Below are 25,143 nucleotides of genomic sequence, written 5' to 3'. Positions count from 1 at the left end.
CTATTCCTCCTGGGTGAAATAGCTTCTTTTTGTTCTAGGGCTTTCAGGTGTGTCATTAAGTTGGTAATGTATGCTCTCTCCATTTTCTTTTTGGAGGCACTCAGGGCTATGAGTTTTCCTCTTAGCACTGCTTTCATTGTGTCCCATAGATTTGGGTATGCTGTGTTTTCATTTTCATTGTGTTCTAAAAAGTCTTTAATTTCTTTCTTTATTTCTTCCTTGACCAAGGTATCATTGAGTAGAGTATTGTTCAATTTCCACGTGTATGTGGGTTTTCTGTTGTTTCTGTTGCTATTGAAGACCACTTTTATTCCATAGTGATCAGATAGGAGGCATGGGATTAGTTCTATCTTCTTATATTTGTTGAGGTCTGTCTTGTGACCAATTATATAGTCGATTTTGGAGAAGGTACCATGAGGTGCTGAAAAAAAGGTATATTCTTTTGTTTTAGGATAGAATGTTCTATATATATCAGTTAAATCTAATTGGCCCAAAGCTTCAATTAGTTTCATTGTGTCCTTGTTTAGTTTCTGTTTTCCTGATCGGTCCATTGAGGAAAGTGCAGTGTTGAAGTCACCCACAATTATTGTGTTAGGTGCAATGTGTGCTTTGAGTTTTAATAAAGTTTCTTTTATGAAAGAGGGTGCCCTTGCATTTGGAGCATAGATGTTCAGGATTGAGAGTTCTTCTTGTTGTATTTTTCCTTTGACCAGCAAGAAGTGTCCCTCAGAGTCTCTTTTGATGACTTTGGGTTGAAAGTCAATTTTGTCTGATATTAAAATGGCTACTCCAGCTTGTTTCCTGAGACCATTTGCTTGTAAAATTGTCTTCCAGCCTTTTACTCTAAGGTAGTGTTTGTCTTTGACCCTGAGGTGTGTTTCCTGTAAGCAGCAAAATGTAGGGTCCTGTTTACGTATCCAGTCAGTTAGTCTGTGTCTTTTTATTGGGGCATTGAGTCCATTGATGTTAAGAGATATTAAGGAATAGTGATTGTTACTTCCTATCATTTTTGACGTTATTTTTTAAATTTGATTGCTTAACTTCTTTTGGGTTTGATGAAAGGTTACTATCTTGCTTTTTCCAGGGTGAAGTTTCTCTCCTTGTATTGGTGTTTTCCTCCTATTATCCTTTTTAGGGCTGGGTTTGTGGATAGATATTGGGTAAACTTGGTTTTGTCATGAAATATCTTAGTTTCTCCATCTATGGTGATTGAGAGTTTTGCTGGATATAGTAGTTTTGGTTGGCATTTGTGTTCTCTTAGAGTCTGCATGAGATCTGCCCAGGACCTTCTAGCCTTCATAGTCTCAGGTGAAAAGTCTGCTGTGATTCTGATAGGTCTTCCTTTATATGTTATTTGGCCTTTTTCTCTTACTGCCTTTAATATTCTTTCTTTGTTTAGAACATTTGGTGTTTTGATTATTATGTGACGGGAAGTATTTCTGTTCTGGTCCAGTCTGTTTGGAGTTCTGTAGGCTTCTTGTATATTCATGGGCATCTCTCTCTTTAGGTTAGGGAAGTTTTCTTCCATAATTTTATTGAAGATATTTGCTGGCCCTTTAAGTTGTAAATCTTCACTCTCATCTATGCCTATAATCCTTAGGTTTGGTCTTCTCATTGTGTCCTGGATTTCCTGGATATTTTGGGTTACAAGCTTTTTGCATTTTGCATTTTCTTTAACTGTTGAGTCCATGGTTTCTATGGAATCTTCAGCATCTGAGATTCTTTCTTCTATTTCTTGTATTCTGTTGTTGATATTTGCATCTCTGTCCCCTGATTTCTTCCCAAGGCTTTCTATCTCCAAAGTTGTCTCCTTTTGAGTTTTCTTAGTTGTTTCTACTTCTGATTTTAGATCCTGGATGGTTTTGCTTAGCTCCTTCACTTGCTTGTTTGTGCTTTCCTGTAATACTTTAAGAGATTTTTGTGTTTTTTCTTTCATGACCTCAGCCTGTTGACCAAAGTTCTCCTGTATTTCTTTAAGAGATTTTTGTGTTTCGTCTTTCATGACCTCAGCCTGTTGGCCAAAGTTCTCCTGTATTTCTTTAAGTGTTTTTTGCATTTCCTCCTTGTTGGCTTTTGCATTCTCCTGGATTTCTTTCAATGATTTTTGTGTTTCCCTTGCAAGGGCTTCTAACTTTTGATCCATTTTCTCCTGAATGTCCTTCATGTGTTCCTGTACCAGCATCATGACCAGTGATTTTAAATCCAAATCTTGTTTTACTGGTGTGATGGGGTATCCAGGACTTGCTGGTAGAGGAGAATTGGGTTCAGATGTTGCCATATTGCCTTGATTTCTGTTAGTGACATTCCTGCGTTTGCCTTTTGCCATCTAGCTCTCACTGGTGTTACTTGGTCTTGTCAGTGCTGGACTCACCAGTGCAAGCTGCCCCTTCCCCGTTGGCCTCTGGTGCACAGCTTACACCCTGCACTGCCTGTAGACAGGGTGCTGTTGTCCAGGCTGTTCAGATCCCGAAGCAGGCACCTGAAGGCTCCCGCTGGGGCCCGCAGGATTTATTGGAGCACACTGACTTCTCCCAGCTGGCCGCCCGGAAGCCCCCACTAGCCTCTTGAGGGACCTGGAGATATGGTGCAGCCACCCAGGCTGATCTGAAGCGGAGAGAGTTGACCTGAGGGCTTCTGCCTGAGGCCTTGCCCCAGATTGTGTCTGTGGACCAGATGGAACCCGTGTGCACCCCCAGGGAGCTCCGAAGGTGTATGCTGCTGTGATCTCCCCTGTGTTCCGCTCACTCTGCTGGGCAGCCGATTTCCCCAACCGTGCTGGTGCACACTAGGTTAGCCTTGTCGCCCAGGCCCTGAGTCCAGGCAAAAGCCTGGGAGGCCAAGGTCCGAGCAAAGTTCCCCTAGGGCTATGACTGTTATTTGGGTCTGCCAGGTGACCCGGATGGCGGGCGTGCGAGTCCGTGCTCCCTGAAAGCACCGGGAGAGTCTGTTGTGCTAATAACCTGGGCGGGTTGACACACAGATGGCCCACCAAGCCGCCCAGTTCTTGGGGTCAGTCCTGTGCCTTTTGGGGCCTAGACCCCCGTTTTGTTAGCCTCAGGCTACGCTTGTTAGCAGTCTCTGCCCTCCCGAGCACTCTGAGTCCTGTAGGCAAAATGGCGGCTTGTGCGCCGGCCAGGGCAAAAAAAAAACTCCTGGCTGGGTTGGCGCCCAGATGGCCACTCGAACAGCCCAGGGCCTGGGTGCAGGCCAACGCCCGTCAGGCTCAGACCCCTGCGGTGTTGGGCCTAGGATTATGTTTGTGTACCTTAGTCTGTCCGATCTCTGGAGCCCGGAATGAAGATGCAGGTGAGTCTCTCCTGACTGGCGGGAAGCCAAGTCAAAAGTGGTCTTTAGTAACAGTAAAAACAACACAAAGCCCACGTACACATGGAAACTGAACAATACTCTACTCAATGATACCTTGGTCAAGGAAGAAATAAAGAAAGAAATCAAAGATTTCTTAGAATTTAATGAAAATGAAGGCACAATATACAGAAATCTATGGGACACAATGAAAGCAGTTCGAAGAGGAAAACTCATAGCTTTGAGTGCCTCCAAAAAGAAATCTGAGAGAGCATACACTAGAAGATTAACAGAACAACTGAAAGCCCTGGAACAAGAAGAAGCTAATTCACCCAGGAGGAGAAGAAGATAGGAAATCATCAAACTCAGGGCTGAAATCAATCAAGTAGAAACCAAGAGAACCATACAAAGAATCAACAAAACCAAAAGCTGGTTCTTTGGAAAAAATCAACAAGATAGATAAACCTTTAGCCAGACTAACCAAAGGGCACAGAGAAAGTATCCAAATTAAAAAAATTAGAAATGAAAACGGAGATATTACAACAGAAACTGAGGAAATTAAAAAAAATCATCAGATCCTACTACAAAAACCTGTACTCAACACAACTAGAGAATCTGGAGGAAATGGACATTTTCCTAGACAGATACCAATTACCAAAATTAAACCAGGATCAAATAGACCATCTAAACAGACCCATAACCCCTAAAGAAATAGAAGGGGTCATAGATAGCCTTCCAACCAAAAAAGCACAGGACCAGATGGCTTCAGTGCAGAATTCTATCAGACCTTCAAAGAAGACTTAACACCAATACTCTTCAAACTTTTCCACCAAATAGAAACAGAAGGAACACTACCCAACTCCTTCTTCAAAGCCACTATTACTCTGATACCAAAACCACACAAAGATCCAACTAAGAAAGAATTTCAGGCCAATTTCCCTTATAAATATCGATGTAAAAATACTAAATAAAATTCTTGCCCACCGAATCCAAGAACACATAAAAACGATCATCCACCATGATCAAGTAGGCTTCATCCCAGGGATGCAGGGATGGTTCCATATAAGGAAATCCATAAAAGCTATCCACTACATAAACAAATTCAAAAAATACCCACATGATCATTTCATTAGATGCTGAAAAAGCATTTGACAAAATTCAGCATCCTTTCATGCTAAAAGTCTTAGAAAGGACAGGAATCCAAGGCCCATATCTAAACATAGTAAAAGCAATATACAGCAATCTGGTAGCCAACATCAAACTAAATGGAGAAAAACTTGAAGTAATCCCACTAAAATAAGGGACTAGACAAGGCTGCCCCCTCTCTCCATACATTTTCAATATAGTTCTTGGAGTCCTAGCTAGAGCATTTAGACAACATAAGGAAGTCAAAGGGATACAAATTGGAAAGGAAGAAGTCAAACTATCACTATTTGCAGATGATATGATCGTATACTTAAGTGACCCCAAAAACTCTACTAGAGAACGCCTATAGCTGATAAACAACTTCAGCAAAGTGGCTGGCTACAAAATCAATGCAAGCAAATCAGTAGCCTTTATATACTCAAAGGATAAGCAGACTGAGAAAGAAATTAGGGAAATGACCCCCTTCACAATACCTACAAACAGCAGTATCTTGGGGTGACTCTAACCAAACAAGTGAAAGACCTATATGAAAAGAACTTCAGATCTCTGAAGAAGGAAATCGAAGAAGATCTCAGAAAATGGAAAAATCTTCCACGCTCGTGGATTGGCCGGATTAGTAGAGTTAAAATGGCCATCTTGCCAAAGGCAATCTACAGATTCAATGCTATCCCCATAAAAATCCCAACCCAGTTCTTCATAGATCTAGAAATAGCAATTCTCAAATTCATCTGGAATAACAAAAAACCCAGGATAGCTAAAACTATTCTCAACAGTAAAAGAACTTCAAGGGGATTCAGTATCCCAGACTTTAAACTTTACTACAGAGCAATAGTGATAAAAACTGCATGGTATTGGTACAATATCAGGCAAGCGGATCAATGGGATAGGATTGAAGACCCAGAAATGAACCAACACACCGATGGTCACTTGGTCTTCGACAAAGGAGCTGAAAGCATCCAGTGGAAAAAGATAGTCTTTTCAACAAATGGTGCTGGTTCAATTGGAGGTCAGCATGCAGAAGAATGCGCATTGATCCATTCTTATTTCCTTGTACCAAGCTCAACTCCAAATGGATCAAGGACCTCCACATAAAACCTGACACACTGAAACTAATCGAAAAGAAACTGGGGAAGACCCTGGAGGACATGGGCACAGGGGAAAAGTTCCTGAATAGAACACCAATAGCTTATGCTCTAAGATCAAGAATTGACAAATGGGACCTCATAAAACTACAAAGTTTCTGTAAGGCAAAGGACACCGTCCAAAGGACAAAACCTCAATCAACAGACTGGGAAAGGATCGTCACCAACCCTGAATCCGACAGAGGGCTAATATCTAATATATACAAAGAACTCAAGAAAGTAGAACCCAGAGAACCAAATAACCCCATTAAAAAGCGGGGTACGGAGCTAAACAAAGGATTTTCACATGAAGAACTTCAGAGAGCTGAGAAACACCTTAAGAAATGTTCAACATCGTTAATCATTAGGGAAATGCAAATCAAAACAACCCTGAAATTTCACCTCACACCAGTCAGAATGGCTAAGGTCAAAATCTCAGGAGACAGCAGGTGTTGGCAAGGATGTGGAGAAAGAGGAACACTCCTCCACTGCTGGTGGGATTGCAAGATGGTGCAACCACTTTGGAAATCAGTCTGGCAGTTCCTCAGAAAACTGGGCATGTCACTTCCTGAGGACCCTGTTATACCACTCCTGGGCATATATCCAGAGGATTCTTCAGCATGCAATAAGGGCACATGCTCCACTATGTTCATAGCAGCCCTATTTGTAGTAGCCAGAAGTTTGAAAGAACCTAGGTGTCCTTCAATGGAGGAATGGATACAAAAAATATGGTATATTTACACAATGGAGTACTATTCAGCCATTAGAAACAATGAATTCATAAAATTCTTAGACAAATGGATGGAGCTGGAGAACATCATACTAAGTGAGGTAACCCAGTCTCAAAAGATCAATCACGGCATGCACTCACTTCTAAGTGGATATTAGCCTAGAAACTTTGAATACCCAGGACATAATCCACAAATTAAATGAAGTCCAAAAAGAATGGAGGAGTGGTCCCTGGTTCTGGAAAGACTCAGTGCAAGAGTATAGGGGAATTCCAGAACAGGGAAATGGGAAGGGGTGGATGGAAGAACAGGGGATGGAAGAGGGCTTATGGGACTTGCGGGGAGTGGGGACCCAGAAAAGGGGAAATCATTTGAAATGTATATAAAAATATATCAATAAAAATAAAAAAGATAAAAACGTTATTAATAAAATTAAAAGCTGCCATCTTCTTAATTATTTTTCTCTCTTTTGTTATTTATTTATATCCCAATCACTGTTCCCCCTCCTACTATCCTCACCTTACAGAGTCCCTCCCAAAACCCTCTTCTCCTCTGAGAGGTGTGCTTCCCCTTGGATATCCCCCATTCTAGTGGGTATCTGGATCTGTTTCAGTCAGCAGCTGAGTAGACTCTCTCAGAGTACAGCCCTGCTAGACTTCTGTCTGCAAGCATAACAGAGTATCCTTAATAGTTTCAGGAATTGGTGTGTGCCCATGGGATGACTCTCAAATTAGATGGATTATTGATGGGCCATTGTTTCAGGCTCTGCTACCTTTCTGCATTTCTTTTAGACAGGACAAATTTTGGGTCTAAAATTTTGTGGGAGGGTTTGTGTCCTTATTCCTAGCCATCCTTATATAGTAGGGTCCTGCTTGGCTACAGAAGGAGGTCTTTTCAGGTTCCATGTCCCCACTGTTAGGCATCTCCGTTAAGTTTACCTGCATTGTCTCCTGGGAGCCTCCTCTATCCCATGTCTCTAGAACTTCATGAAGATACTCTGGGACTTCCTAGAGTTCCCCACTTCCCCTACAGCTACAGATTTCCATTCACTTCCACTCATTTTCCTGGCCCTGTTTCTCTCCTGTTTCTCCCCACGCCTGATCCTATCCCCAATTCTCCTCCTCTCACATCTCCTACCTAATTTATTCTATTATTCTGCTTCCTATGACTATTTTATTCCCCCTTCTAAGTGAGATTCAGGCATACTTGCTGACCCTTCGTTCTTGTTTAAGTTCTTTGAGTCTATGGGGTGCATCATGGATAATCTGTACTTTATGGCTTCTATTTACTTATAAGTGAGTATATACCATTCGTGTCCATTTGGATCTGGGTTACCTCACTCAGGATGTTTTTTTTCTACTTTCATCAATTTGCCTGTAAAATTCATGATGCCCTTGTTTTTAATAACTGAGTAGAATATTTATTAATTATTTTAAATTTAACTCCACTGTATTGATAATTTTAGTTTAGTGATGCATGGTATGATTATTTCAATTATTTCTTCTTAATAAATGGCAAAATATATTTCTTTCAAGTATTTAGATATAATGTACATACATTATGTATAACATATAACTTCATTTACTTCTCTTCATTTACTTCATTGAAATATTTCTTTTCACTTATTACTTAATGATTTTAATGAATCATGGGAACTAACATGGTGTTTGTTCAAATCTTTCTCATAAAATAAAGACAATGATGATGTTCTTTAATTCTCTCTGTGCTAAGCTGTCATCTTTGCTCTGGAAGTTTTTGATACTTGAATTTGACAGTGTTACAATATTTGTACAATCTATGTTGTTGAACTATATTGCAATAGAAACAAATGATTCCTAGACAATCTGAGCACATATAAACTCATGGAGACTGAAATAAAAAGTATGGGGCTAACATGGGTGTATACCTGTTCCTTTGTGCATACATTATGGTTTCCAATTTGTTAATTTTTATTAAACTAATAAAATTTATTTTGAAGTATACAACTCAGTTGTATACTTGACATTTTTAAGTTATCAAAATAATTTAAAATGTTTAAATATACATGATATGAAGCTAAAAGTAATATGCACTCAACTAATTATTAAAATCTATTTGGAACATTAAACATGATAGAAGTAGAAAAAATTTTCTTATGAATTCTTCTATGAAAGTAAAATATTCTGATTAGGCAGAAACTTTTCCATCTCCAAGGGAAAATACATGGTGTAATTGTGGCTTCATATCACAAATTAGGTAGTGTTCCTTCAGTTTCTATTTTGTGAAATAGTTTGAAGAGTATTGGTATTATGTCTTCTTTGAAGGTATGACAGAATTCTGCTCAAAACCCATCTGGTCCTGGGCCATTTTTGGTTGGGAGACTTTTAATGAATGCTTATATTTCTTTAGGGGTTATGTGACTATTTAGATGATTTATCTGATCCTGATTTAACTTAGGTATTTGGTATCTATGTAAAATATTGTCCATTTCATTCAGATTTTCCAATTTTGTTGAATATATTCGTTTGTAATAGGATCTGATGACTTTTTGAATTTCCACAGTTTCTGTTGTTATGTCTCCTTTTTCATTTCTGATTTTATTAATTTGGATAATGCCTCTGTGCCCCCTGGTTAGTCTGGCTAAGGATTTATCTATCTTGACTTTTTCAAAGAACCAGCTCCTGGTTTTGATAATCTTTTGCATGGTTCTTTTTGCTTCTATTTGGTTGATTTCAGCCTTGATTTGATTATTTCCTGCCATGCTGTACTCCTCTTGGGTGTATTATAGGAGCTCATTTACTTCCCATTGCTAGATCAAAAATATACCAAGTAAACAGAGCATGGGGAGTAGAACTTCATAGTAGTGAATTAATGTTGAAGATATTGATATGAGATTAGGTTTAGTGTATATATATATATATATATATATATATATATATATATATATATATAATTACATATAAGACAATCTTAATTCTTTATAATATATAAATGTGATGGTTTGTATATGCTCATCACAGGGAGTGGCAGTGGCACTGTTAGAAGGTGTGGCCTTGTTGGAGCATGTGTGTCACTGTGGGGTTGGGCTTACAGATCTTCCTCCTAAATGTCTAAGTATGCCCAGTCTGTTCCTGGCTTCATTTGGATAAAGATGTAGAACCCTAAGCTTCTCCTGCACCATGCCTGCCTGGATGCTGTCATGCTTCTGCCTTAATGACAATGGATTGAAACTCTGAACCTGTAAGCCAGCACCAAGTAAATGTTGTTTTTTAAAGAACTTGCATTGGTCATTGTGTCTGTTCACAGCAATAAAACGTTAACTAATAGAGAAGTTAGTACCAGGGTCTGGGTATTGCTGTGATAGGCCTGATCATGCTTTTGTTTGGAAGAATGTGGATTTTGGGACTTTGGATTTGGAAAGCCAGGGAATGCTTTAAGTGGGGCTTAATGGGCCAGCCTAGTAGGACTATGGAAGACAGTGATGCTGAGGGTCATTTGAACTGTGTAAGCCTGATGATACAAGAGTTTTCAGTGGAGAAGAACTTTAATTTGTAGCCAAGAGACTGTTTTTGTGATGTGTTGGTGAAGAACCTGGCTGTTTTTTGCCATTGTCTGAAGAGACTACCTAAGTCTAAGGTAAAGAGAGTTATATTAATTACATTGACAAAGGAAGTCTCAAAAAAGTCCAACAGAGACTTTGTGCTCTCATTAAGTCTGATGGAGAACATTTTGAACAAACAGCAAGCTGAAAAAGAAAAAAATACAAAATATTTAGTTTGAGTATTAAAGGCTTCGGGGATGTGAAATGGAGCTGAATTCAAGGATATTAAATTGAATCAAAGGAGTTGTGACCTTGGGGAGGATTCCTTGGAGCTAAATTTGGGTCTAGGCTTGGTAGTATAAGCCTTTAATCCCAGGAAGCAAAGATAAGCAAATCTCTGAGTTCAAAGCCAGCCTAGAACAGAGCAAATTCTAGGTGAAGAAAAACATAATCCAGGCTTGGTGTATCAGACTTTTAATTTCAGTGCTTAGGAGACAGGCATGCAGATCTCTGAATTCAAAGTAAGTCTATGGAACAAGATCCAAGATAGCCAATCTTAGGTAGCGAAGAAGTTGGAATAAAGGAAGCTAGTGATGATGTAATAGAAGAAGGGGTCATGCAAAGGAGTTGAGGCTTGGTACCATAAAGGGAGCATATGAAAGGGTTTGGTAAAGCCTAGTTGCAGTGGAAGACCCCAGCATATTGGAGATGCCAGTACCATGGGATGGCCACCAAGAATATTAGTGGCAGCAGAATGGATCAACCAGAACTTAGAGTGCTACAGAGGGCAGAGCTGGAGAAGGGACACCAATCATTTGGAGATTCACAGAAGATCATGTGTGGATCTCAGACATTGGAACAAGAAGCTGTGAAGCTGAAGTTTACTTGGGGACTCCAAGATGTTATAGATGCCAGAGCCACAGGATGCCTGCAAAGGAAAGCTGCTAACAGGGAGTGTAACCAGCCCAGGAGAAAGAACCTTGCTGCAGTCAACAAAGATGAAAAAGGAGTTGAAGATCTGAAGACTAATTTGCCATCAGATATGGAGATGCTTGTGAGTTTGAATAAGTTTGGAGTTGTTCAGCTGGTTTCCTGTCTTACTTTGGGGAATCTCAGAAGATACCTTGAACTTTGAACTTTAAACACTGTTGAGACTGCTGTAGACTGTGGGGACTTTTGAAGTTGGACTAAATGTATTTTGCATTATTCTATGTTTAGGTATGGCCCACAAAGAATCATGTTTGAAGAAGCCTTTGGGTGCCAGGGTGTGGAATTTGATATGGTCATCCCAGGGTGTGGCACTATTAGAAAGTGTGGCCTTGTTTAGCAAGTTTGTCACTGTGGGGTTGGGCTTAGAGATCTTCCTCTTAGATGCCTGAGGATACCCAGTCTGTCCCTGGCTTCCTTTGGATAAAGATGTAGAGCCCTCAGCTTCTCCTGTACCATGCGTGCCTGGATGCTGCCATGGTGTATATATATATATATATATATATATATATATATATATATATATATATATATATATATATAATGAGTATACACACATATATGTACGTACTGTTTCAGTTGAGATATTTAAAATTACTTATGCCCCAATCACAGAGCATAGCTACTCCTTACATCTTATTTTTTCAATAGAAGAACTCAGAGCACAATGGAGACTGGGCTGCATCTGAGATGAGGAGCAGAACATAAAGAAACCTAGGAAGACATATGTCACCACAAAATGAATATTATTAACTAATGAGACTATGGAAAAGAAACAAAAGAGACAACTATAGAGCTACAGAGTTAACATGTCCAAAGCTTGACTAATAGAAGCAAATTAATGAATCATTATCACAAAATAGTAAGCACTTTGCATAAATTCCCACTGATATAGGCAACTGGATTTGTTCATCATGTCTCTTCCTCTTTGAGTGTACAGTCAATGACTGACTCCAATTATCAAAACAGAAGTTGCTACAACAGAAAAGAAACAATAAACTGACAATGGACCAACCTGGCAAAAACCACTTGAGCAAGATGTGCCATAAACCCTGATCTTTTTAGGAATAATGTGATAGTAATGGCACATCAGATCTGTAGCCATCGGAACACATAACTTCAGTGAGACCACAAACAGAGCATCTCAAGACACAAATACAGAATATCCTGCATGATGCTTAAATGCTGTATTCACTGAAACTCGGTGTGCTCATTAACTTAAAGTTTTGAAAATATTAACAGTTAGGAGCCTAAGAAGATGTGAAAACTAGATACAATATGTTATATTTGATATAAGATGGAAATTCCAATGACAATTGTGTAAAAAAGAAAGTAAGCTGAATTTGAGATTAATATCTTCTATCAGTTGGTTAATTATAATTCCAAAAACTCATCCATAACTAAGGATTCTGATAATAGAGAAAAGTGGTTGTGAACAATAATGTAATTTTTTAAAATGATTTTTCCAGAAATGTAAAGACTTGTTTTTCAAAATTAACAACACACCTAGGAAACCTAGGATGACCACTCAGTTAGTAAAGTGATATTCAATAGGAAAAGCTGGCCAGAGAGCTCCCAGCCCTGCCCACAACTGCATTTCAGCACTGAGATTACAAGAGTACATCAAATCATCCATTAACTAAAATACACACACACACACACACACACACACACACACACACACACACACACACACACACACACATACATCGGTGGGTTCTGGAGATCAAAGTCTAGTTCTCACACTTGGGAAGAAAATTATAAACTAAGCTATCTTCCCAAATCTCTTCACTATTTTTAATGAAATAGAGGGAACAGAAGAGCCAAGAGATACATTTTGAAATAGTTAAGTCCCCACGCCCTGAAGTAACCTTGTAATTTTCTATTAATGAGTCATTAAATTATCTTCTATGCATATATCAATTTAATTTAGGTCATCTCCTGAATGTAAAAGAACTATTGTTCTAAATTGTGTGTTACTTTGGCCTTGAGCTGTTTCTGATGTAGATAACTAAAGTTGCTTCCTTGAAGATCTATCATGACTAGAATTTATTATTCAGTCATGATTAATTATTGTTTTGAACAACACTGAGCATAACGTTTGTACTTAGAAGATAATAAAAGCTTTCTAAGCTCAATTAACTAAATGTTTGTGTATCTTAAAATCCATATATTGATGTCCTAACTACTCATGTGATAGCATTATAGAAGGTGACCTTTCAGAAGTTGAGCAGGACTCATGAACAGGACTGGTGTGCCTGTATAAGGCCATCAGTAAATAGTACTTGGTATGTAATTCTCAGTAATTCATAAACAGCTTATTACAAAAAACCTGAATTTTAAGCTGAGAAAGAAAAGACCTCATTCATCTGAGGTGGAGTTCAAAAGAGCTCCATTTGTGTCATTTAAAGATATGACTGACGACTCATCTGCAACCATGATTACAGGATTTTCTAGAACCTTAGTACTCTGGCACCATAAAATTAGATATCCAGGCTTCAAAATGCTGAGAAACTATTGATTATCAGCCACTAGACTTTTGCATTATTTTATGGTAGCCAAGTAGAAGATACTGGTTCTTTTTTTCCACATCTGCCCATATTCTGCTGTGTCTCATAAAACTAAGCTTATGAATGCTATTAAAATTGTTGATGAATATTTTTAGTAGAAAACATGTTAGTGGTTGAAACTTTCATTGCAGAAAAAAATTAAAATAGCGAGGGAAATATGGCTCATTGGATAGGCTGGCAGTTATGCAAAAATCATGATTTTTTTCTATTTTTAACTGTTTTTCTTTGTGAATCTAGGACTCTTGCTAAACATCCTCTAAACAATGAGTCTAAATTCAATGACAGGAAGCTTGATATGACCTAGGAAATCTTTTAAAAAGCACTTCCACTAAATAGCCTTCCTCTCGAAGCTATGCTATAAATATTGACAAGATCTGAACATTTCCATTGTCATAATTCCTGATGTGACCTTCAAAGTGGTAAATGTATTAGAATAGCATGCCAGAGTGTATCATTTCATTTGAGAAAATTTTCATATGTATTTAGAAAATAACAGAAACTTTTGTTATGACCCAATTCTTCAATGCATCTTTTTTGCCAAGGGATTTATTAATTAACACTGTGTTAGTATAGCTCATGGCACTCTGCTTTGGATGCAGATAAAAACCTCTTAAAGTACACTTCTATTTACCTTAAAATATTTCAGGATATACCTACATCTATATATAAATATAGATGGTATGGGTATGGATATGCAATTCATGATGAAGATTATCAGAGGTATATATTCTCTATATGTGATATTCTACATGTGATACGTATTTGAAATTCTACCTCTAGATTTTGTCTTCTAGATGTAGAAACCACTTAGATAAAGTCTGTCTAAATATGACAAAGAAGCACCAATGCCATCCTAATGGAAGGGGAATCTTCAAGAAATGTCAACAATAAACAAACAAACAAACAAACAAAAAACCAATTACAACTAAGTAAGGAATGCTGTGTGCGGGAGGGAAGAACAACCTTCTCCATGGAAGAACACACTATCGGTTATCCAGATCAAAATGGTCGGAATATACTTTCCCACCTTTAAAATAAAATGCCTAGACTACTCTGTGATTACAGATAACATTTCATGTTTGATTTAAAGATAATCTTTAGAAGACCTCAAACACTTGGTGCCATTTACTTTTTGAAAAACAATTTGAGATTCATCAACTCTTTTACCTTAAAAAGAAGTCTTTTTTTTTGGTTGAAAAGCTTTCTTCCTTGATAGAAATGTAATTTTAGTTTATCTACATTGACATTTGAATTTGTATGCATTCATTAAACATTCAGATTGTATAAATAATGCGATCTGTACTTTAACAAAGGAAGCTTTCACGGATGAACAACTGCTTCCCGTGGCATGATGACAGCTACTGAGAATTAGAAATCTCATGCATTAAAAAAAAATACTGCCTGAAAATATCTTTACTAAAGAAAAGAATCAAATAGAATAATGTTTTAAAAAGTAGTTGTTTTTAATAAATCAATAATTTCAATTAATAGTATGATATCATATTTTACACTCTTCTAGAAGAAAAGATCATTAAAATTGTGGGTTTGTCTGAATTGTTCAATAGTGTGCAAAGCTATACTATCTATATAAATCAGTTATTCTTAGAACAACTTTGCCTATGCTCTGTAGAGACTCCTTTCCCTATCATACTGACAAAACCCTGTACATCTATTTGTATAATAATGTATGTTAGAGTTATTTGACCTTCTGCAGTTTATTTTTCAGGGTGCTTAATCTACTTTGTTTTTGACTTATAATTGTCACACATATTTGACCCTAGACCTCAGGCATGCTGTATAAACTCAGATATTAATTTGACACATAAAAGCATAAATGTACATTTTTCAACCACATGGTTGTTAGAGAAAAGACAGTTCAGTGCTTTCTGGCTTTGGCTTTGTCATTTGTTGTCTGAATGTCTAAAAGCATCATGACACCTAATTCATACTAGGAAAACAATCACACAATGCTTTCTCTGGGAATTAGAATTAGATTTGCTGTCTCTGTGGTGCAATGTATTAGGGTGTTCGGCTGTTACCTGAAAGGATGGCGGTTCCAGCTCACTTAGGGATTTGTGAAAGAATTCTATAAAATCTTGCAAAATTTAGAAAAAAGAGAAAGTAAAATACATTGGGTTCATAAACAGAAAAATCAGGAAAGGTCAGGAGAAGCAAATATAAAAAAATTTAGCAGGAGTATATGAATGAATGGGCCACAGGGTGGGATAAGTCCAAGGAAGAAAGAAGAATCAGGATATAGAAAACAGCTGGGTGGATTCTGACCTTGTGAAATGCCAGAAAATGCAAGGAAGAATAAAAATTAAGGGAGCATTAACTATCTCCCTGAGATCTATCTTATACATTATGATATACTATGTTCCTGGATTCAAGACTAATTATGCACACACACACATACACACACACACATACATATACATACACACATTTACACACATATACACAATACATACACATGCACACTCATACACACACCCACATACACACATACACACACATGCACACATATATGCACACATACACACATACATACATAGACTCAGACATACAAACACATGAACATACACACACATACACACACATATACACACACATATACAGACACATATACACACACAGATATACACACACAGATATACACACGCAAACACACACATGCACATATACACACACACATACACACATATATATACATATATATGTATATACAGCCATCTACAATATGTCATATACAAGTTTGGGGTTATAAGAAACATCATATACAGAAGAGTAAATACAGGATGTTTTTCCTGTATTTATTTATTTGAATATTTGATTATTTTTTGAAGCATTTTAAAATGTACATGCATATGTGTTTTGCCTACATGTATGTATTAGTGTTGTGTGAATGTCTTGTGCTCAATGAGAACACCAGAGGGAATAAGGTTGTTTGAACTAGAGTTCTGGACTGTTGTAAATGGAACTTAGGTCTTCTGCAAGAACAACAAATGTGCCTAATGACTGAGTTTTCTCAGCCCATCCTCCTATTTTTGGATAATACATAATAATCTTAATAAATAATTAAATGAACTACTAAACGTTTCATTTGGGAGAATTAGATGATAAAATAGGTTTGTGGTCATCAAATGTTATCCAGATAGTTTTAAAATGGCCTAAATGCGGTTTTCTTAATGACTTATTATTTTTACTTCCAATTATGGCAATATATGTACTATCCTTTTTTGTTGTTTAACACATCCTTTTCACAGTTATATCCAGTCTAGTAGGTGTCAGACACCCTTGGAAGCTCTTCTATAAGAAGACATTTATTTCTGGTCTGGTTTATTATTCAAGCTATTATGTCATAGCAGTAATTAAATAACAGTATATGATTCCTACTTGCATATATATGATGGTTTAAGTCTTGAAAAAAAAGCAAAACTTCAAGATGATACATTATTGTTATCTTACTCAAAACGTTGTCATTTTTCATATTAGTCCACTACTATTTAAATATTTCTGGAGAGGAAGAGAAACTCAACTTAGTTAAAACTAGCTAATGTTTGAATTAGAAAGCAATTTAATGAGATTTGAGGTTGTCTTTAATTCCATTTATTCATACTCCTTTTGCTACCCCGTTATTTGGGTGAATGTGACCCAAGGGTAGTTAGGAAGCCCTTGTTGACTGAGTGAAGCACAAATGTTCATTGCCAAAATATAACAACACCTACCAGGAGGCAATAGATTAAAAGATTTTTTACCCTAAATGAAATATTTTTGACAGCCTTGTTTATGAAAGAAATTAATGATTTTAGCAGGCACTAGAGTAACATTGTTGACTTTTTCACAGTATGTATAGTATTACTGAAATATATAAATGTAAGAAGTCTTTTAATAAGGCCTTTTTAGAGGAATGAATGTGCTCTTTCGATAGGGAGAATAAAAATAAAAGATAATTAGGTTGGCTTCTATGAAAGAACTCGCATTTCCACCCTGGGCTATAGTGAAGTATTATGCTTCAGTGGACCTGCTTGATTTATCAAAGAAAATTGCATTTATAATACTCCTAGAGCAAAGACGTGTAGAAGCTAATGTCATGACCTTAAATAAGAATTCAAAATCAAATGAAAGCCTGTTTTAATGGGGAAATGTGAAAATTTTAAAAGAGATGTATTTTAATATCACTTAGTAAGCCCAATATGTAAGACATTGTGAGATTGGAATATGGTGTTGGAGCCTTGGAAATATGTAGATTATGTTGAGTTATCACCTTAATATTAATGTCAGAGGACTTTTCACTTTCCTGACCTTTCAACGTTCTTGCCCCATAGAAGTACCCCTGTTTTTAAACTTCACATTTGGATCTCAGACAAGTCACATCTTTGAGAAAAAAATTGCTACATTTATGATGTATTCCTTTGTGACTGTAGTAGACAAATTGCTTATAAGAAAAAAAAGTACACTCCATGTATCGTCCATGTGATGGTTTGTCCTGACTTAGGACCAGGGCTGTGCTCTGCTATTCAGTTCCAGCAGAGTTCTTTATCAGCCGAGTTGCTATCTTTACAAAACAATTCACATATGATTGGATTCCTGCTCACAAATTCTTGTCCCATCTCCTGCCTGATGCGGTTTTCTCTTATGGTCTGTGTTCAAATAGGAAGCATGGTTTTAGGATTCATTTTAAATGCTTGTTTCCAGTACTCTTTAGGGGGTTATGATTGAATCTGGGTCCTAGTGACTAGTTTTGAAAAAGCCTCGCTCATAAACAAAATATAAAACTGTCTTTTAAAATGAGAGGTAATCTCCAGAATTTGAAGTTTGAATTTATCTTTAGGGGACTTGATAATTTGTTCTGGGAAAAGGAATGATACCCCCTACAATAAAAAGTAATAAAGAAAGAACAAGCAACGTTTGTAGTCCTTTGAGTTATATAAAAGAAAAGTAAATATCCACCCTCCCTCCAAAGATGCTAAAAGCTGGAAATGCTCAAGAGGTGAACTTTCTGTGTTTCTACTGAAAGAGCAGCTGGGTCCAGTCTTAGTAGACTCATCTTTAAAGATTACCAAAGGATATTTAATTTTGCAATATTGATTTAGAATGTCCTACTTTGTTTCTAATTTTGACTCCTGAGAAGATGAACTTATTCTAATGGAATTGCCCTCAGTAATATGAGGACAGACACTGTAAAGACAAAATGTATATAATCTTGTCTCTTTCCTTATGAGTGGACTTGGGGACCTCTCTGTCTCCTTAATTGAAATTATTTTGTAGTTTTCCTAGACGTAAAAGCAACATGAAACAATGCTTCAGTGTTAGGTTAGTAATAGCTTGATAATAAAATTATTCTTGTGAATCCATAGAAAGAGCAGTAACTTTGAAGGAAGGGTCTAGTTTATCTCTGATGAAGTGACATCTGTGCTGGTTGCTACTATCCACTTGAGAATGTTTTGAATCATTTAGAATACAAATCTATGAGCGTGCTTGGAAGGGAGTTTCTGACACAGGTTAAATAAGGTGAGAAGACCCACCATAACTTTGTGTAGCATCATTTCACAAGTTGGAGTTCCAGGTTGAGTAAACATGAGAAAACAAGCTAATTACCATCATTTATTTTTCTTTGCCTCTATTCAGGCAATGTCTTGTGAAGAGCTGCCTCTTACTTCTGTTGCCATGACAATGATGCTATCTAACTAGACCCTGAGTCAGTGAACCTTCCACCTGTAAGCTGCTTTTGTCATATTAGCCACAGTGAGGAGAAAAACAGCTGACCCATTATGTCTGATATTACTCTTCTGGGAAATTGCTTATTCCCAAATCAGTATTATGGCATTAAGGGAAAGTTAATTGAAGACGGTAACATGGTCAAGAGATGATTGAAGCTCCTGTCATATCATGGGGACTTCTGCCAAGGAAAGGTGATGTGTGTTAGTCTCTGGGAGCTAGGATAGAGTAGAATCTAGTGGTTAATCAATTACAGAAAACCTTTTTTAAGAGTATTCATGGAAATGATAATGATGGTGGGGCATAAATCTAAAAATCAAGATTGTGGAGCTTGAGTCAGTAAAATTTAAATTTGGGGGGAAAATAATGACATTATTTTGGAATCCTAGCCAGTGGTTTCTGAGCCTTTGCATGCTGATCTCATTCTGGGCTTATGTCTTTGGAACAGTTTAAATATCAACTTGTGCGTTAATGAATAGTTTCTCTGCATTTTGTTTGCTAAGCAGTTTTGTTTTTTTTCCTGCTATTTTACTGAAGCTTGGTATATTTGCTTAGCTATCACGGAAATCTTGAGGCTGTTACAAAGCATCCAGTTACACAGTGAGTTGTGAACAAAATTTTATTTTAGAATTACAGTTCATTCTCAAATTGGAGGACTGACTGATTTATATTTTATGCAGAAATTAGATGCAGCACTCCTTCTAAGAATAATTCTGAGACTGTGACCAGGAGAAAGCATAGTATTAGTGTTCTAATGGTGCATATCACTTTTCTGTAGTATATTTAAGTTGATCTTTAATCCTACTATGTATAACACTGCAGTGGTTTGGGATATATCCTGTGCAGATACTATACTCTTCAGGACTGGAACTTTGGTTTTATTTATTTCTTTTTCCAGTGAATCCTACCTCCTCTGTTCTGACTTTCCCCCTTGCCCTCAGCACAATGGATGACATGCATGCAGTCTGTGTCTAATACACACTGATGAAAGCTGAGAAAAGAGACTGGCTTCATTTTCTACAACCCTTCTTGGTAAGAATGGAAACTGACAAAGTAGTGCTTCTTTGTGTGTCTTGCATAAATAAGTGTTAGAAGACATTTAGATGTGGATCTTATTTACTAGTAAATTCTGAGAAGTTTCTTATATGTGTTATAAGTACCTTGAATGAATTTGTGAGTCTGTCTGCTAATTAATAGTTAAGGGACAAAAGTGAGATATACATATTTGTTCCTTTCAAAGAGACCCTGAGGTGATGTGTGAAACCTTCCTAGGGATGCTTGGGAATATTAAAAGTGGAATTATCATGGATCTAATTAGTTAATACCTTAGTGTCCTGTGGCTTTTGTGTGGAAAACACTGGTGCACTCCACAGACCTCAAAAATTTCCCACTGCCATTGCCAAAGCCTTCAGTTATTCACAAAATATGTGTTTTCATTACCACAGGCTCGAGTCCCAGCACTTTAAAGCAGATGAGGAAAAAAGGGACAAATGAAGACAAATACGATTTTTAAAATTTCTTAAGCTTGTCACAAACTGTGAATTTCACTTAAATAACTCACTTAGGCTTACCACCATTTACTTTCTTCTGTAAATTGTTGATTGAATAGTTTATGAGTTGACATAAAAACCTTACCGATTATGCATTTAAAAGTCTGTTTCCCCTTTTGTAGGTTACACACTCTGTGATGACAGGGAAGATGGTGTGTTTTACAGCTCTGACTTTCTGGCATCTATGTGATTGCCAATAAACAGCAAATTTACACATACCCTGGTAAATAGCAAATGCTTAATGACTATTCCCCAGTTCCAGAGATGATGTGATCTTTCCTTATTGACTTACTCAAGTTTTGCAACTTGCGTGCAAGCAAATGACTTTATTGTTTGTTTCCCTTCAGAATTTATCCTCTAAAATAAACTAACAGTAAACCATATTAAATTGTTCTCGTATTACATAGGCCATGACAGAGTTATTGTCTGTATTTTAAACATTAGTCCTTTTATGTTTTCCACACACAAAAAAAATCTGCCATCACTAGAAGCCTGCTGTGTGTGGTTAGATTAGATGATTCTTGAAAAGTAGTTGTAAAGAATGATGGTATGATTTTTCAATTGAAAACCATGTACGATGATATTACTAAAATATCAACTAAGGGGCTGGGGATATGGCTCAGAAGTTCAGAAAACTAACTGCTTTTTATGAATACTTGGGATAGTCTCTCAGTCCTAAATGGCACACACAACTGACAATGTCTCAATTTCCAGGAAATCCAACACCCTTTTCTGGAGTTTTCAGGCCCCAAACACATATGTGGTACACAGACATATATATATAAAGACAGATAAAGACCCATATACAAGAAATATTTTTGAAAAAGTCAATTAAAAATGATTAAGCTGAGATGATTATAGTTGGGTAGAAAATATGAAGAAAAGCAAAATGGATGTACAAAAACCAACCAACCAACCAAAAATGTTTGTAAAACAGAATATGTAGAAAACAGAACTAGTCTTCCCTATTAGTAGAGCACAACATGTCATGATTCAAAGATAACAGCACAAAGTTTAGTTTCTTTAGTTTTTGTTTTTTGCCACAAGCCTTCCTTGCTAAATGACAAATGTTTCTAACAAGTTGCTTAAATAGTGTTAAATAGTCTAAGTGCGGAAACCATAGCTCTTGTAGGAAGGTCCCCTCGTTCTACTTAAGTGTTTGAAAAGACAGGAGAAAAAACATATAATTCAAAATCTTAATTTTTGGGGCTATTACTAGCTGCAAACTATAAACATGACATACTTGATATTGCTGCTTTGGTCAATGGGAGGCTTTAGTCCATATCGTCCTGCCTGTACATTTATGGATGTGATGTAGTAATAAGCCACCGCAGAAGGTAGAAATATTCACACAACCAAAGTGGATAAAAGAAACCATACCTTTAAAAACAAGTAGTTTACCAGAACAAAACTGTGAAGATATGAAGGCTTAACGGAAGCCTCAGAGTTGATGGATCCATTTTACTAATTATCAGTTTCCTAAGCTAATTCTCCTCTGACCATTTTGTGCTACATCCAACCTTTTATTCTGGCACATATTAGTTAAACAAACAATAGCTTCTATATGAGATCATCATATAGGCAAATAATAGACTTTGATCATGTTCATCCTGATATTATCTTCTTTATACTTCCTATTTCATACTCCTGAACAAAATTATTTTCTTTATCTCTTTTTTATTACATGTTGATTCTATGATGGGTCATTTTATTGACATACTTTTTGGTGTTTTTAGAGCAGTGGTGTTTGGTATTACTCTAGGGCTCTGGGCTCTCTAATCTCTGCTTCTTTGGTACCCAATCAGTGCTGAGTATAGGTTCCATCTCATATAGTCAGCCTTCTGTCAGTTCAGCTATTGCTTGACAACGTTCAGAAGCTCTGTGCCACCATTGCCCTATCATGTCTTGCAGGCAGGACAGATTGTAGGTCAAAAGTTTTGTGGCTGGGTTTGGTTTTCACAATTTTGTTTTGGTAGACTGCAATATACCTCTTGAATCAAAGAAACCATAAGACAGAGGTGCTCTAGACACCAGCACAAGTTTTCCATGTTCAATGAGTTGTGTGCGTGTAGACCTCAGCAATGTGGCTACGCCGTTAGTTTACATAAAGCAACTTATTGTCTTAGCAACAGTTTGAGTTGTTTGGGGGTATTTCTATGGGACCTCCTTGGTCAAAAAATATTGAATACTGTTGCCTGTTCCTTGGGTTACTTGGATTGGCTCTACCTGCCCTTGGGATTGGAGTTAAGGTGGTGCAGAGTCAATGACACAGATTCCAGGAGCAGGTGAGAAACACCGCAGCAAGCTTATCTGAACACTTTTTTAATACTCTCCTCCTGCACCCCCATTGATCCCAAGAAGGCAACTCTTCTAAACACGATTGACTGGCATCGTCTGCACTAGCAATCTTTGGTCTCCCAGGCTGTCCTCAATTAGGTCCTCCTGCAACAGATTCGTTGGCAGCTGAGGTGCTCCCAACATTTACATAGAGCCCCCCCCCCTACAGAATACAACCCAGTTCTGGTACCAGAATCATCATTTGTTGACAAGGAATGGCCAGTTGGAATTGGGTCTCCCCCATTATTAAGAGACCTTATTTGGATAGCCTTCATATATTTTTAGGGATTTTCCCCTGCATTGGGTTTCCATAATATCTTTCAAGTGCCACTCAATTCTGCCTCTCTCCTCATTCCTTATCCCTATCCTTAGATACCTTAACCCTATCTCCCTCTTGGCTCTTCACCTGATTCTCACATTTGTGCTGCCACAAACCCCAAGTCCAACCACAAAATAAATCTTCTTTTTCCCTCCCTGAGGAAGATCCATGTCCCCTATCCCTTCCTCTATACCAAACCTTGCTGGGTGTACAGATTATAGGTTGGTTATCATTTACTCAATGATTAATATCCACATAGAAGTGAGTATATACAATATGTATCTTTCTGGGTCTGTGTTACTGTACTCAGGATGATTTTTTTTTCTAGTAGCATTGATTTGCCTAAAATGTTTATGATGTCATTACCACTGATTAAAACTCTGCCATGTAAATGATTACCTTTTTAAAAAAAAAATACCTTTTTTTTTTTGGTTGAAGACAGCCAGATTGTTTCTAGTTTCAGGTTATTATTAATCAAGCATCAATGGACAAGGTTGAGCAAGTAACCTTGTGGTAAGATGTAGTGTCTTTTGAGTATATGTTCAAGACTGGGATTACAGAATCTTGAGGTAGATCAATTCCCAACATTCTGAGGAATTCCCATATTGATTTCCATAATGACTGTGTTGTGGGAAATATTAAAAAATTAACCCACTAGCTCTCTGTAGGGCTAGACTACACTCCCTGCTCCTTTGCTGCCTGCAACTCTCTCCAGTTAGCCCCTCCCCCATCATCTTGTTTGCTTGGCCTGGGAGCCAGCTAGTATTTCCTCAGCCATAAACCCATGTAGTTGGCAATCCCATATTCCAATAAGTAAATGATACCACCAACCTCACAGTTACATATCACCATACCCAGTAACCTGGTAATCAAGACTCTTAGAACTTAACTAACCAATTAAATTTATGTATCAATAATATAACAATTTACAAGATGCCAATACAATAATTTCAGAGCCAATTGATAATGATAAAAGCTCTATCTCAATCTATCTTATGATATCACAACTACTTGTAGGTGGTAAAGGCCAAGAAACTACAGTTCCACAGTCATCTTCCTTCCTTTCCTACCCTGAGACACTCCCTGTCTCTGAGACTCTTAGCTCCACCTTCCTGTTCCATGTCCAATCACAGGCCTCCCCTGTTATAATGTAACTGTATAGGGAAAATCCTGTGACATGACGGTATAGTTTTACACTCTCACCAGCAATAGAGGAAAATTTCTCTTATCTTACATTCTCTACAGCATGAGCTATCACTTGTATTATTGATCTTGGCCATTCTGACAGGTGGATTATAGAGGATTCTCAACAGAGGAACCTCAAATGACTGAGAAGCACTAAAGAAAAGTTCAACATCCTTAGTCATCAGGGAAATACCAATCAGAATGACCCTGACATTCTACCTTACACCAATCCGAATGGCTAAGATCAAAAACTCAAGTGACAACACATACTGGCTTGGATGTGGAGAAAAAAAAGGAATGTTCCTCCATTGCTGGTTGTTTTGCAAACTGGAACAAGCACTCTGAAAATCAATATGGAAGTTCCTAAGAAAATTGGAAATAGTTCTACCTGAAGACCCAACTATATCACTCCTGGAATACACCAAAAAGATGTTCTGCCATACCGTAAGGACAGGTACTCCACTGTTCATAGTAGCCTTATTTGTAATAGTTAGAAGTTAGAACAGATTAGATATCCTTCAACCAATAGAATACTGTTCAGCTATTAAAAATGAGGACATCATGAATTTTGCAGGCAAATGGATGGAACTAGAAAATATCATTCTGGACAAGGTAACCCAGACCCCGAAAAACATGCATGATATGTACTCACTGAT

Source organism: Apodemus sylvaticus, chromosome 20 (assembly GCF_947179515.1).
Source record: "Apodemus sylvaticus chromosome 20, mApoSyl1.1, whole genome shotgun sequence".
Classification (NCBI taxonomy): domain Eukaryota; kingdom Metazoa; phylum Chordata; class Mammalia; order Rodentia; family Muridae; genus Apodemus; species Apodemus sylvaticus.
Note: the sequence above shows the minus strand (reverse complement) of the source record.